This window comes from Sinocyclocheilus grahami, unplaced genomic scaffold (genome assembly GCF_001515645.1).
Source record: "Sinocyclocheilus grahami isolate Dianchi unplaced genomic scaffold, SAMN03320097.WGS_v1.1 scaffold848.1, whole genome shotgun sequence".
Taxonomy (NCBI): domain Eukaryota; kingdom Metazoa; phylum Chordata; class Actinopteri; order Cypriniformes; family Cyprinidae; genus Sinocyclocheilus; species Sinocyclocheilus grahami.
This window is the reverse complement of record NW_015506027.1, coordinates 1,116,135-1,129,509: the sequence shown is the minus strand read 5'-3', so window position 1 is coordinate 1,129,509 and position 13,375 is coordinate 1,116,135. Positions and strand designations below refer to the sequence as shown.

The 13,375-nt window shown below is 43.7% G+C and overlaps 1 protein-coding gene and 1 long non-coding RNA gene across 2 annotated transcripts in view; both read right to left on the bottom strand.

Moving 5' to 3' along the window:
• Positions 1-13,375, bottom strand: part of LOC107562932 (rho GTPase-activating protein 7-like) — a 141,430-nt gene that overhangs the window by 44,895 nt on the left and 83,160 nt on the right. The gene's annotated exons all lie outside the window — the stretch shown is intronic.
• On the bottom strand, positions 1,754-9,803 carry LOC107562933 (uncharacterized). Its single transcript, XR_001606054.1, has 3 exons — positions 9,733-9,803; positions 4,458-4,463; positions 1,754-1,764 (listed from the first exon to the last, which is right to left on the bottom strand). It is a non-coding gene; the product is annotated as an uncharacterized lncRNA (long non-coding RNA).

Below are 13,375 nucleotides of genomic sequence, written 5' to 3'. Positions count from 1 at the left end.
CTGTTATGGAGATATATTCAGAGAGTAGGGATGGGGGACTTCTGGCTCTCCTCAGAAACTGTCTGGAATCCAAGAGGTCCTTAGGGAGATGGCTGAGATAGACTCTCTTCAACATGGATTCAATGGATTTCGACAAGCCTGAGATTCTGAATATTTGCCCATAATGGGAGTTAAAAGGTGAATGCTAGTGAGCATGTGTAAGATGATTTATGTGTATGCATGTGTAGCAGTGCCACATGCGTGTCCAGAAAATAGCCAACAAATGTTTAGCGGTAACAGCAGCGGTATTCACAGGCCATCAGCCAGCAAGAGATGAGCCAGATATGGTGTTCACTCAAAAAACATACACACTGTTTTGTATGTGTGTGAGAAAGTCATGTAAGGTTACAGGATACGTAGTATGTTAGCAACTATGGGAGGGAAAATTCTAATGTTTATGCATTATGATAGATCTGAGAAACATGATTAAGTATTAACAATATAATTATATTGCTGAATCCATATTTGAGCTGTCTGTCTTGGGAAACTCGACTATGTACACCAGAAATACTTTACCTTCTACGGCAGTGGTTCTCAAACCTCTCCATGAAGTACCCCCAGCTCTACACATTTTGTATGTCTCCCTATATCTGACACACCCACTTCAGGTCTTGCAGTCTCCACTAATGAGCTGATGAGTTTAATCAGGTGTGATAGATGAGGGAGACGTACAAAATGTGCAGGGCTGGGGGTACTCCAGGACAGGTTTGAGAACCACTGTTCTACGGTATTCAGGTGTGAATCGCATTAAGCACTGTCCTCCACAGGTCTCCCATCCAAATGCATTTGCAATGCTTTTAAGCATTCCCAAAGTAAGCCATTAGCTGAGTTTAGATGATTTGATTTACAGATCATTTCCTTTCTGAGGGAACTTCGAAATGCGTCCTCTAGAGGTCGCTTTGGGAAATGCCTTCAGCGTGACCAGTGTCTGATGCATACATCTAAACACAACAATAACATTGGCCGGTGACAGCCTATGACGTCATTACCTGGCACGATCCCTCTATAAAAGGGCGCCGGGAGAACACATCATCCTCTTCTTCATCTTCACTGACCATTTGTTTATGTTAGCATTAAGCTAAGCACGACCAGGAGTGCATGTTCTCTCGCCAGAGGCTTTGCTCTGATACCCACAGTTTCACGCGGCACGCGTGTTGTGTGTGTGTGGTGAAGAGCAAGAGCATTCAGCTCCCGAGGGAGTTGGATGCACTCTGCATTCATTGCTTATTTCTTGTGGGGAATAATCATGAATTGAATGCACTCGTCTCACGAGGAGACGGCTTGTGCTCATCGAGATGCATTCGTGGAACTACTGAGGGGGAGGTGAGTACTTCACCATTTACCCAAGTTTGTAGATAGCGTTTGCATGAGTGCGTTCGCCGCTCACAGGAATAGTGATGCATTCATGGCAGCAGTTTCCATTCTCGCTTGATTTCAGAGGTAATCTAGCTTGTGGGCGGAGCATGTTTAGCCCCAGTGGGGTTTTCCCTATCTGTAATTTCCTTCTGTTTACATAGGAAGTGTATAATGTGGATATCTGTCTGCAGTTGTTGGACAGATGATTTATATCATGTCCTTATCAGATAACCACATTATACTGCACTCAGGCTTGATTCCCCTCCTGCACTTGCATTGCAGTCTCTCATGCTGGACCTATGCTGTTTTTGTTCGTTTCTATGTCTCAAAGAACTACCTACTAGGTTCCGGACCCAAGCGCTCTTCAGACTTCGCCTTCAGATTATATCCATGAGCTTGAGTCATGCGCGGGAGCCGTGGTTGGTGAGTTTGATCCATTTCATCTACTCTACTGCTAATTTTATGTGGATTCACAAACTAGCTTTCTCCGTAGCGCTACTTGGACCTGTCTCTGTTTTTCTGACTTTGTTTTAGGGTTAGGACCTCTGCGAGCACATCCCCTGCTAAAGTCAGAACCTTTTGCTGTTGACCGATTGTGGTGATGGTCCCACCCATCGGTACTGGATCCAGGCTGGATGATAGCCCTATATCTTCGGCTTCATGCTTACTGGACCACGCAGCCAAGTCGCTGGGCTTCTGTGAGAGTCTACTTAGCCATGAGGACCCCAGTATGACGCTGCAACCTCAGGACCCGCGGGTCCTCCATTCAGGTTGAGCATTTTTCGGAGTATAATGCTTCGTGACGTGCTCCCTGATGTCCTAGATGGGTGTTTGCTTCGAGAAGCTGCCCCGGCCAGGACGTGCTACTCATGTCTCGCCCTGAGGGATCTCCTGAGATTTAAATCATCCTCTCAACCATCATGCACGTTATCTGAGCTAGAGCTCCTCTCTCTAAGGCGTCGAGTGGCTTAACACTCCTTAACTCCACTCTGCAGTTTGATTGCCAGTCAGGCCCACGGGACCTCCCTGTCACACTGCCCTTATGGTCGAACCAGTAAACCTCCGCTCCATTGAGCTCCGATCGGAGTACATGCGTACTTGGTCAAATCACGCTCACCGTGCCCCCCTCACCCTAGAGAGTCACCTATCAGCACCACTCCCAGATTGAGCGTCTGAGTCCCCCTCATATTTTTGGAGGTGGGCCTCTGCTCCTTTGAGCTCCGGTTAGCAGTCTCTCCAGGTTGCTGTGCCATCTTCTGCCTCCCTGGTTCTTACTACCTTTACCTTACTACCTTACCCTACCTGGTTGCTTGTTGAGTGAAATAGCTGTGCTCTCCTCACCATGGAGTGTCTCTTGCGAGCACGCTATTCCCTTCTGAGCTTCTGAGTCCCACTCATTTGAGAGTCAATTCCTTCGCTCTGTGAGCTCCGCTGGCTCCTCTTAGGCTGCTCTCTTGGTGAGCTCAGCAGTGCTCCCCTCACCCTGGAGGGTAATCTATGAGCACACTGCTTCCCAGTCAGGCGTTGGTGTCCCCCTCCCGGTCTGAGAGCTGGGTGCTACGCTCCTTCTAGTTATGCATGAGCAGATGCTCTGGAGTATGTTCTGTGACTGCTATGGTTGAGTTGGCGATACTCCCCTCACATGGAAGTTTTTTCTATGAGATATCTTTTCAATTCACATGCGCTCTGAGCACGCGGTCTCCCGCTGAATTACTTTTCACTCCCTGAGCATGCCACAGTCATGTGGGGTTCCTAGGCTTGTCTAAGTAACAGCTTCGGCTACCCCTTAGTAACAGTGTCTCTAAATCCGTGCTATGGTAAGTGCACATGCTGAGCTTCTGTGCACTTTCTAAAATCCACATTGTGGTAAGTGTGCATGCTAGGCATTCTGCACACTTTCTAAAATCCTGTATGGTAAGGTTTACGCGCTGTCAGCCTCGTTCCCTTTCTCTGAGTTGGTTTAGGCCCCGGTTCTCACATTGGGCTCCACTCAACTTATGTATCTTTGTTGATACATTTATGAGCAGGGTGTTGCTACCAAAGATCTGTCGAGTCAGTTCTTTGAGCAGGTTCATTCAGAACTGGCGGTAGCCCCCTGGGTGGCAGGCCAGGGTCTGGTTTGGTTTTTTAGACACCTGGCCGTATCCCCTTAAAGGAATCTCTTTCTTCTGATTGCAAGCCTTGAGCTCTGCCCTAGGCTTGGGCTTCCCAGCCCAGCCTTTAACAGGTAAGTTGTTTTAGGGTATAGTTTAACTTAGTTGTTTTTGGCCCTTGGCCAAAGGGAATAATGTCACTGACAGCCGTCAAGGTGTCCTTGGGGCAACTCCCATGGCTATGGTAGAGTTGGTATTTATTGCTTGCCGTGGTTTCTGGCATGCACTCCCCTCAGCATGGTGGCGTGGGTATACCGTACCCCAAAGTGACCTCTAGAGGATGCAGTTTGAAGTTCCCTCAGAAGGGAATGTCTCAGGTTACGTATGTAACCATAGTTCCCTGAGAAGGGAACGAGACACTGCGTCCTCTAGTTCCCTTACCATGCTTCGTACGCAAGCTTCAGACAAAGAAGCGGATGACATGTTCTCCCGGCGCCCTTTTATACTGTGATCATGCCAGATAATGACATCATAGGCTGTTGCCAGCCAATGTTATTGTCATGTTTAGATGTATGCTTCAGACACCGGTCAAGCTGAAGGCGTTCCCCAAAGCGACCTTTAGAGGACGCAGTGTCTCATTCCCTTCTCAGGGAACCATGGTTACATATGTAACCTGAGACGTTTTTCCTCACAGTTTTGGGGGCACATGACAGAGGAAGGGAGCAGAGACAGTGATGCATTCACATTTCTCATCCAATAACAAGCTGATGTGCAACAAGAGTTCCGCTATTTACGGTTAGTCTTAAAAATGTATGATGTGTCAAAACAGGCTTAAAGGAATAGTTCACCCAAACATTTTAAAGTGCTGAAAATTAACTCACCCTCATGCCGTCCAAAACAGATGAGTAGATGAGTTTGTTTTGTCATCAGGACAGATCATCACAGTAATCTACAAATATTTGGCAATACTCTGGTCTATCAGTTATCATATTCTGAACCAAAAAGCTGCCTTTTTTTGTAATAAACAAATCCATGAAGACATTTTTAACTTCAAACTGTTGCTTTCGGCTAAAATAGAATCCTCTGTCCATAATTTTGCTTTCTCCAGTGATAAACACGTTTGAAACAGGAAAGAAATATGCACAGTTTACAGTCCAAAAGAGTTCTACACACATATGTTGGTGGATTTTGATGTTAGATGACAACAGGGGATGGACTTTTTGGCTAGAAGCGACATGCAGTTTAAAGTTAAAATGCCTGATTGATGGATTTGTTTTCTAACAAAGATGTTAATTACTGGACTGGAGTCGTGTGGATTATTATGATGTTTTTATCAGCTGTTTGGACACTCATTCTGACAGCACCCATTCACACCAAAGGATCTATTGGTGAACAAGTGACTTCATGCTAAATTTCTCCAAATCTGTTCGAAAAAAGAAACAAACTCATCTACATCTTGGATGGCCTTGAGGGTGAGTAAACCTTCAGCAAATTTTCATTGATGGATTAACTCTATTCTGTCTTAATGTGATTTACCCAAGTAAACGTATGGTCACATTAGTGAATATTCACCACAGACAAAAAAAAACATCTATTGTCAATAGTGTAGCAATATATGAAGCACAGCTCACAAAAATACACTTTTAAACTAAGCGGCTTTCTGCAGCACAGCATTTTCATGTGAAAAACTTGAACCTGTAGTGAAATCTGCATGGGGAAATCTTTCGCCCATCACTTCATTTGCAAAATCACTGATCATGTGGCCTCGCTATGTGGCTGCACCTTAAGACAATGTATTTTTTGGTCATGAAATAACTTTTCTGATTTCATCATGTGGAAAAGACCAACTTATTTTGTGTTTTGGATAATCTGCATAATCTACCTAAGATACATCTATGACCAATTTGCTAGGAAAGAAACTCATATGGTTTTGGAACAAAATGAGGGTATAATGACAAAACTATGCCTTTTAAAGGGTTCACCCAATAATGAAAATTCTGTCATTAATTACTCACTCTCATGTCGTTCCAAACCCGTAAGGCATTTGTTCATCTTCAGAACACAAATTAAGATAGTTTTGGTGAAATCCGAGAGCTTTCTGACTCTGCATAGACAACAATGCAACTACCATGTTTAAGGCCCAGAAAGGTAGTAAGAACATCATTAAAATAGCCTTCGTTTTTATAAAGCTACACGAATACTTTTTGTGCACAAAGAAAACAAAAATAATGACTTTATTCAACAATTTCTTCTCTTCCGTGTGTGGCAGTCAAAAGAAGCTCCAACATGAACATGCATGTTCCATCCCTGCCACACTTTTTTTGCATCTCTTTTTCATTTCTTCTCACATTCCTGGCTATATGAGGCTATATTAGAAGACGGCTGTGACTTGAGTGTTCTCAGCTGGCCGGACGACATAGTTTTCCTACAATGAACGTGACAGGACTCTTTGAAGCTATAATAACTATGCTGCTTTATGGATACTGAACTTCACAAATGTCCCATAATCAAATGAAGACCAAGCCAAATTAACTCTGGGTAAAGGAAACAAGTGCATTTTGTTGCTCAAACAACTCTATCCACTAGAGGTTTGAAAAACTATGCTGTAGAAGTTGGTGAATGTAAATAGTATAATATGGGTATTCCAACTACAACAACATTTTAGCACTCAGCATTGGATAAATACTTTCAAGCAAAATGTTATTCTAAACAAATATTTCTGAAGGCTTAGGCTCAAATAATGCAGTGGTAAAATAATTTATAAATAAAATTATACAACAGTTCCCATTCTCTAATCGACTGATATCTAGTTGTATAAAAGCAATATCACATTCACAATTGTGTTGTTGGTCTGAATAATAATGTGCCAAACCACAGCCATTTTGATATTCTGTTCACTCTTGTGATACTGCTGTCATACGTGTGTAGAAAAACAAAACAACACATGCGCCACACTGGCATTACCCCTCACTAACTAGAAATGTGTGCATTTTGGGCAATGAACCCACTGCCTCCAAATAATGGCTCATATTTTTTTAATTAGTCATGCATGAAGAGAAGAGATTACAGATGGTTTGCTTTAGTTGATAGACATGCAGAGACAAATGTGTATAAGTGTGTGTGTGTGTGTGAATGTGAGTGTGTGGAAGCCAGTAAGAAGAGAAAGAGATCAAGATTTCAACATAAGAGCAAACAATAAAGTAGCCACAGTAATGTTTACTTTTCTTCAGCTCAATTGACTTAGTCTCCTTTTATGTAACTCACATTACCATGGGTCGTTTTTGGATCCTGTCTCCGTTTTTCTCTCATGCTGGGCCCTCTGGTAATAATTTAAACAGTTGTCATCAATCTCCCTCACTGGAAATGTGTGAATCTGCCCTCATATAGATTCTCGTCAACACTTTCAGCTGCTTCAGTTGCCTTCGAGTCTTCAGCAGGCATGGTTCATTTCAGATAATTGATGTTTAATGAAGAGATTTGGTGATGGAAAGTCGAAACTAGACAGCCTGGTAAATCTTTCCAGCTTTATTCCTCACCTTGAGCCAAATCATGATAAATATGATTTTGTATTTCTTAATGACTCTGAACAGATCCTCTAATCCGTAGATCGTAATTTACAGTCAATTTAAAGTCAGTGCTGAATAAACAAACTCAAGCGTGAGCTGACATGGGTTTTAAAAGAGGATTCCTTTAGCGTACAGGGAACTGCACTGTTTCGTGAAATGTTCAAAAATACTACATTAAAGTCTAGTCAGGAAACCACTGGCATACTTCAGCATGACTAATAATTAAAAAAAAAAATTACTGCAGCGTTAACAAAAAGGAATATTTCGGGCTCTAGTGTAATCCTTGGAAAATTCCGAAGACGCATGCTTGTTTTATATTAGGAGTTAAATTTGACCAGAACAATCCAGAAGACTATAACTCTGGTTTAAATTTTTGATCAATCTATTCTACTTTCAGTTGTTCTAGTTTTTGTCTCCATATAGCACTTGTACTTTTTTCAAATATTCTTTCTCCTTAATCTTACAGTTCAATCAATAAAACAACATGGGCCATATCATACACCCGGCGCAATGCGGCGCAAGTGTTTTTGCTAGTTTCAGCCCGATGCAGTTCTCATTTTCCCGTCCTGTGCCACGTTGGGTGGGTGTGCCCATGGGTGTGCTCATTAGTAATGTGCACCTATAGGCGGGTGCACAACGTGCGTACACTTTACTTATTACACACACAGGGACGCGCAGCAGCACACAAACATTTTTAAAAATGAAAAATTACATTCTGCCATGTAAATAGCGAACCCGCCATGGCGCGAACGCAACTGGCTTTTAAAGGGGATGGGAGACTCTGATTGGTTGATTGCACGTTACGCCCAAAAAACACCCATTACTCATTAAGAGAATAGGGACAACCCGTTTAGACCATGCGTCCAGGCGCGCCGACCATTTTCCCATCGTTAAACTTGCAAAAGTGGATTCGGACATGCCCTGAGTGGACCTGCCTGTGCGCTTTAGACCATGCGCTTAGATCGTTAAAATAGGGCCCCATATCTGCTTAATTACTGACATATTATTATTGAACTGGCCCCTGGTATAGCCTTTTTTTCACTACTATCCAAAATTATGGAGTTTTTGTACATTCAAATAATCATTCAAAAGCATGTCATGCCACTAGACCAACACATCACATATAATAATAATACTAATACTACTACTACTACTAATAATAATAATAATATTAATAATATATAATAATAATAATAATATAATACTATTAATAATAGTTATTTTATGATCATTTATTTTATATCAAACATGAACTTTTCATTAATTTCTATATATAGTAGTTCTGTATATATAAAGTATTGCCGCAAATGCTCAAGGTGTCAGCATTACAAATATGATATCACTCATTATCTAAGATTTTTAAAAAATCTGAACCACAGCAATTTTTTTAAAATCTGAACCACAGCAACTAAGGGGTTCATGAGCGGACATCTCATCCTAATTATGCATCTAACAAGCCAAGATCAGGACATCCTGTTGTTTACAGAGTCATTTACTCATGGCCACAGTGATCTACCAGATAATCTACAGTAGACTAAATTTGGTTAATGTCAGTAACTCAGCAGAAAGTAGATTTACAATCACCACATGATCGGCAGCTTGTTTTTCTGATGTAAGTGGAAATAATAAGATAACAAGCAAACCAAAATTCAGTAATTTGTGAGATGTTAAGGGAGCACATTATTTGGTTTATCTTTGCCTTTTGTGACTAATGCGCTTTCATGAGCTTGCGTTTCAAAGCAGATGTCATGCTTCAGAAGTGTCATACGGCAGACTAACACTCAGACAGATGGGCTAAAATATTATTTGGCTGTGATTTCATGGATTGTGATTCATGTGGATTCCTATCGCTGGCACAGTAATGTACAGCTTTAGTTATGTGAAAACTTGGCCAAGGTATGATGGAGTGTTTTGGCTGCCAAGCATATTCCAGTTGACAAACTATGATTGTGAATAAGCCATGGCCTTGGGCAAAGAAATCTTACAATACTGCTTAAATAAACATCCATGAAGTAGCATTCACATACAGGTTAAAATTGCAATACTGGCTACAAGCCAAAACACTGACATACCAGCACTAACCTGCAAACCAGTCTTAACCAGCATGAAAATATAGCAGGACAAATTTAAGAATCTATATACATATCAAAAGACAAGTAATCTGAGAATTGTGAAATACAAGCTGAGTTCCATTTACTGGGAATTTTGGGAACTTTTGGTGCAGCAGATGGGTACATGACTTATGGTAGAGGCAGCATATGGTCCGATCTGCTGCACTGACAGTCAATGGATTACACAGCCTATGCACCTAACCTTACCTTCCGTGACCTTTGACCCCGCACTGAACTCCTCAGATGAAGCGTAATGAACCACCAGCAGCCATGTCCAAACCAAACCAGGTGGACACAAGAAAAAAATGTGGCTTAAAAAAGAGAGCATTGTAGCAGAAGTGTCATGCCCATTTAGACTAAAGAGACACTTGCAAGTGGTTTTAAAAACAGCTTCCAAGCAATGCTTGCATTGTTGAAAAATAAGTTGCATGGTTTTGTAAGTATTTATCTATAATATTGTAGTGTAAATTACATATTCATTAATTTAAATTGGACAGTCCAATCAAGTCACACTTTTAACAGATCATTTGATTAAACAGAATTGCAACCTATCTACCCACATATCACTCAAAACGTATCAGGTTACGTATGCAACCATGGTTCCATGAGTAGGGAATGAGACACTGCGTCCTCTAGGGTTCGCTATGCGGAACGCCTCGTCGTGACCCGTGTCTGAAGCATACATTGAAAAAACACCAACAACACGTTGGCCGGCGACAGCCATGACGTCACTACCGGTGCGACTATAGTATAAATAGGCGCCGGGAGAACACATCATCCACTTCTTCGTCTGAAGCATGTGTCCGAAGCACGGCAAGAAACCTAGAGGACGCAGTGTCTCATTCCCTACTAAGGGAACCAGGGTTACATACGTAACCTGAGACTTTCCCTTTCATGGGAACTTCAAACTGCTTCCTCTAGGGGTCGCTAAGGGGAACGGTATACCCACCTCACCATGCTGATGGGAGTGCATGCCAGAAACCATGGCGAGCACTAAGTACCAACTCTACCATATTGCCATGGGAGTTGCCCCTGGGACGCTAGACGGCTGTCAGTGACATTATTCCCTACAGCCAAAGGCCTAGGCTACATACCCCCCAAAAAATTTTCCTGTTAGGGCCAGAACTCCTGGGCCCGGGGTAGAGCTTAAGGCTTGGAATCAGGAATAGATTCCTTTAAGGGAATACGACCAAGAGCCTAGAATCATACTAAGTCTTGGCCTGTCACACAAGGGCTACCGCATGCTCTGCATATGCTAAAGGAACAGACCCCTAGTAGCAACACCCTGTTAAAGTAGGTATCCAGAGGATACATAGGTGGAGTGGTGCCCATGGCGGAACCGGGGTTTTAAACCACTCAGAAAGAGCACCAGGTTACTGTGCATAGCTCTTACCATATAGGATTTTAGAAAAGAACGTAGAGTACTAGCGTGCAAACTTACCAAAGTGTGGATTTTAGAAAGTGTACAAAGACTTCACATGCACACTTACCATAACATGGATTTTAAAAATACCGTTCTAAGGGGTTCTCGTGGCACTCTGAAAGAGCAGCCCATAGATGGAAATGGTGCATCCCAAAATGCTATGTTTGAGAAGTCATCAACTCGATCTAAGGCTTATAATGCTTGAGTGGCTAGCAGTAAATCTGTAGCTGAGGGAGCAAACATCCAGCTCTCAATCGAGAGGGAGCTTGACCTACAGCATGTTCCAATGGTGGAGCAGCTAGCAGTTATTTAGCTGAGGGAGCAACATCCCAAGTTCTCAAATGAGAGGAGGCTCGACCTGCAGCATGTTCCAAAGCTGGAACAGCTAGCAAAAATTTACTTAGCTGTGGGAGCAACACACCCAGTTCTCAGTCGAGAAGGGGGCTCGAACTACAGCATTTTCCAATGCTGGAACAGCTAGCAGTAATTTACCTTAGCTGAGGGAGCACCAAACCCAGCTCTCAGCTCGACCTACAGCGTGATTGTTAGAATCAGAAGTACAGCATTACACAAGAAGGTTCTCGCAAATGCCACCTATACTTCCCGCTCGATGCCTCAGCAAGAGGGGATATCCTGGTGATCGGGAGGACCCTCAGGGCGATTTAGATACGGTAGACCAGACAGGGCAGCCTGAAAGCATAAGCCCAGCCCAGACGTCCAGGAAATATTTGCAGTGCCGTGCCATGTGGCCTAATGATCAAGACGGCTCCCGCAGAAGCCTGTGACCTGGCCGCATAATCCAGGAAGTATGAAGTCGAAATCCGGCTTATCGTACCGTCTGGACATATATCGACGAGTGAAATAAACACTGCAAGTCGAACACCCAGTTTCTGAACCCAGCACGGGAAACACTGCAAAGAAACTAGCAGAAGGGTACACACAACCACCGAAGGAAATGAGTAGATACTGAGGTATCACTCTGATCCGGACAAAAGCGCTGATGCCCTGTCTGGATCATATCCCTTAGGTCTTTTATCTACCTTCCTATGACCTGCGATTCTTCCTATCCCTACCCGGGGGCGGGGGAGGAGAGCGAGCTGCGACACTAGCCTTCTGTGCCCGTCTTTGATACTCAAACCGAGATGGGCCAAGACCCCTGGGTTGTTCGGGCTCAGACCTGGACCTTCGTGAAGGCCGCTGAGCGTGCCTTTGCCTCCCTGAACTTCTCGACCACCGTCTCTACGGAGGTATCAAAAATATGGAAGGCGAAACCGGCGCATCGAGAAGAAAGCCCTTCTCTTTTTTCCCGATATCTGCTAGGTTCACCCCCAGATGTCCCTCCGTCACTACCATAGCCGCCATGGACCTGCTGCTAGCAGGGATGGCCTGCTTAGTAGTATGGAGAGCGAGATCCGTGGTGCGGCGCACTCAGCTATCTCATCAGGAGAAAGGCCCTCGCCTTTATCCAGGTCTTTCAGCAGGTCAGCCTGATATGCTTGGAGCATCACCATCGTCTGCAATGAAGCGACAGCCTGACCTGCTGCTGCTGCGTATGCCCTAGCATTCGAGCGAGATGTCAAGGAGGGAGTCTTAAGAGAGGACGTCTCACCCATAGAGAGATAGCTGGCCAGCGTCTCTCTATAGGGACATCTTCTCATAACCGCTTTCGCGCATCGCCTGGATGTTGGCATAACTCATATGCTGGAATCGATGGATGCGTGAGGAAAAACGGCCTCTTCCATTCCTTCTCAATATCTGTATGGAAAACAGGAAGAAAGGAAGGCTCACCTGAGCTGGAGGGTTATGGCCAGAAAAATAACATTCATCGAGATGACCTCACGACGTCACTTTCTTTGCACGCTTCACGGCAAGTAAAGCCTCGCCGTGGCGCGATCCTTAACTTTCAAAAAGCTCATCATACACAGGGCAGGAGGATTGGGCAGGCTCATCCTCAGCTTCTTTGCCCTCCTCAGACATTTCCTGCTTTTGCTGGGCTGGACGATCGCGAGAGGGAAAACCCCTCTTCAAACTCATCGGCCAGATCCACCTGCGATCCCTACGAACTCATTCTCCTCCATGCCTCAGCAGCGGCGGGTCCTGAATCGCGGGAAGCAGATGGCTGCCCCTCTTTCCTAGAAAAGAGAGACAACGAGAGTGGAGCTTTTTCATTGGAAAAATGCTTGCAGTGCACGCCGATTGTCCCCTCGGAGACATCGCGTGCATGCTCTTCGCCCAAACAAATAACGCCTAGATCGTGTGTGTCATCAGATGTTAAACAACTACAACACGGATGCACACATCCTCTAAATGCTTTGCTAGTACTTGCTATAATGATATGAATAGAGATCGCTCTTACCACAGAAATGCACGCTTCAAACAAAACAGTCAATGAAGACGAGGAAGAGGATGATGTGTTCTCCCGGCATCTATTTATACTATAGTCGCACCGGTAGTGACATCATGGCTGTCGCCGGCCAACGTGTTGTTGTTGTTTTTTCAATGTATGCTTCAGACACGGGTCACGATGAGGCGTTCCCCATAGCGACCCCTAGAGGACGCAGTTCGAAGTTCCCATGAAAGGGAACTTGTATGACTCTTGTCTTATAGAGGACAAAAGTATTCCTTATCAAAATATCCTATAGGAAAACATAACTTGTGGGATTTACTTAAAAAGAAAATCTTTGTAACAATTTGCACTTTTAACACATTTAAGTAAATTTTACACATTACATATTTAAGTAAAGAGTCGGGCCGAATACCAAAACAAACTTGTAGCCAATCAGCAGT